This window comes from Mustela putorius, unplaced genomic scaffold (genome assembly GCF_011764305.1).
Source record: "Mustela putorius furo isolate JIRA1106 unplaced genomic scaffold, ASM1176430v1.1 tig00003923_pilon_pilon_pilon, whole genome shotgun sequence".
Classification (NCBI taxonomy): domain Eukaryota; kingdom Metazoa; phylum Chordata; class Mammalia; order Carnivora; family Mustelidae; genus Mustela; species Mustela putorius.
The window spans coordinates 5,828,536-5,831,464 of NW_025422068.1; positions in this window are offsets into that span (position 1 = coordinate 5,828,536).

Sequence of the window (2,929 nt, forward strand, 5' to 3'; positions counted from 1 at the left end):
TTGATTAAAGATTGTCCCTGAGGCAAGGAATCCAGTGGGGCAATGTCAACATTGGACCATAATAAATTGAAAAATGTCTGCTTGCAATAGTGTTTGGAGGGTAGGGAAGAAGAGGGCACAATAGTGGTGAGGAAGAGGCAAAGCCTTAGGGACTTCCAAAAGTTTTCTTAAACAAGAAAAGGATTTAAAAGGCTATAATTGAAGAAAGGAAATGTCTCCATTGCTTTGAAGCATGGAAAAGAAAGGGGCTATGAGGAAATGAATGTGTATCTTTATAAGAGTCTTACTAACAGTTCCTGACACAGGATTTCTAAAGAAAACAGGTGTGTAGGTCTTCAGATGTAAAAATGTGACACTCTCATTTATATTAATAAGTACCTGGTTATGAAAAAACATATTGAAGACTTCACTTACTGACATCAATTGTTTCACGTGTCTTAAATTTCAGTCAAGTACAAATTGAGAATGAAAAACTAGTGAATCATCTGAAACTTTCAGGAAGTACCAAAGAATACGTTACTTATTGCAAAATGTAATGTTCGCGCTCATTTCTACCCACAAGTTATCTCTGAAAACATTCTTAAATCTACCTCGTTAAGTGGCATCAGTGTTTTATGGGACTATTAACTAGAGACCTGCCCAGGTACGAAATCCAGTTTCAGGTTAAGACACTAGGAAACAATCACACGTATAGGTGAGTCTTCAGGGGATAACTTTGTATGTAATGACGTCATTTTTTAAACTTCATTAAAAAACCAACTTAAGATCTGAGCAGATCGGATCGCTTTTTTAGGTACTTTCACTGTCCACAATTATCCAGCCAAAGTTTAGATGTTTAAAACAGCTGTCTTCTGTTTTAAAGTTAAAGCAAACAAAACACCCTCATTGTCTCCATTTCTCTGGTTATAAAATTACTCTTAAATACACATTCATCCTAAACAGTCTGGAAAAAGTCTTTCGGTTGTTATCAGTTCAGTGTTTTCTCACATTATCTACGATGTAGATTTAGAGACAGTTGAAGCCTAATTTTATAGTTAAGCATGAGGCAGAACAATTCCCTCTTCCAGCCAGGCCTTCCACTACCTGGGAGCAAAGGGCTTGAAAACGGCTCTCCTCCAAAACGTTCTATTTTGCTTTTCATCATTCTTTTGGCCAAACAGCAAATTCCAAAGTGGTGTTTAATCATCTGGTTTATCTGGTTATGAAAAGTATGAATTACATTTTGGTCACTGCCTTTTTAAACAAACCTATATCCAAGTCGATACTTTTAAGTCTAAATGTTAGTGAGAAGGGCAGTTAAGAGCAGTTATGTTGTAACAGCAGACCACAAGGCCAGAGTCAGCCTTCGCTCTGTCCTCCATAACCAAAGACTCCCGTTAAATGTAAAGACCTTTCGCTGGGTAGGGGAGGGGGGGAGAAATGGGAGTTCTGGTTTACTTAACATTTATTGTTCATTCATTACCTTATTTCGAATCTTCCATTCTCTTTATTTTCCAAACGGTCATTTGGTATCAGAAGTGAGTGGGGCCCCAGCTTCTGGGTGGTACAGTGGAGGGATTGTTAGCCCGAGAGGGTGTCACCCGTGAAGCTATTCATGGAGGGCAGACAGTAAATCACTGTTAGGGAGCTCCAGCTTGCTGGGAGAGTGGCGCTCCGAGATGCTCTGACCCTGTTCCCAGTGCATTCAAACTGCACTTTATCTCCTTCCACAGTTCTTTCCGAGTCCTTTTTCTATCCCCAAGGCAGCAGATTTTCAAGCACCTCATTTTGCAATTGTGGTTATTGACCCATCACTTACATCTGCAAATCCCTTTTTCCTCATTCCAACAAGGAATCAGATGCTACCCATTAGAAGTTCAAAGTTGGGAGAAAGCCTACTTTTCGTGCATCTTGAGAACTGGAAACTCAAAACAACTTTCTAGCGTTGTTGCTCTTTTCTCTTTCCCTTTTTAAAGGATCCTATGCCATCCAAAAATCTATTATTTTTCCTACCAAATCCTTGAAAAAGAACTCACTGCTTTCATTGATTTATCACTCTTTTCTGTGCCGATGCCTTACTCTCTTCTAGATGCTGGAGATACAGGAGACACAAAAGAGATGGAGTCCCAGGACCCAAGGAGCTTCTTCCCTAACAAGAAGGAGAAGCATCCAAACAAATATTTGCACTGACAGTTAATTCTAGCTGTGATACATGGACTCATCTGGCAGGGGACTGTGAACACATGATGGAAGGGTATGATGTCTTCCGCAACATCAGGGAAGTCCTTCTTGAAGGTTAAGTAGGGGTTAACCAGGTAAGGTATTCCAGGCAGAAGCACAAGGGCAGGTCTGTGTTTAGAAAGGAGCATGGAACATTCACACCAGCAACATTTCAAGGAAACAAAACTGATGGCAGCATGGCAGAAAGAAGAGATCAGAGAGGTAAATGATAACTAAACCATGTGCAGCCTTGAAGACCCTATGAAGGCCTCAGGATGCTAAAGTATTTTAAGCAGGGGAGTGATGTGATCAGATAGTCCTCTTTCAAAGATCATTTTAGCTACAATCTGGAGAATGAATTTGAGGACAAGAGTAAATGGGATCTTACTTACACTAACTTTGGAGGAAAAATTACCAAAAACATTGCTGTATGTTGATTCTGGGTACCTATGGTATATGTAAAAGAATAGGAATTGAGGTGCAGAAAAGACTCAGGAGAGGTGAAGGGGAATGGGAGCAGTGTGGACCACACAGAAGTAAAGCTTTATTTATTTATTTACTTTTAAAGATTTATTTATTTATTTGACAGAGAGAGATCACAAGTAGGCAGAGGGGCAGGCAGAGGGAGAGAGAGAGGGAAGCAGGCTCCCCACTGAGCAGAGAGCCCGACACAGGGCTGGATCCCAGGACCCCGAGATCATGACCCGAGCTGAAGGCAGAGGCTCAACCC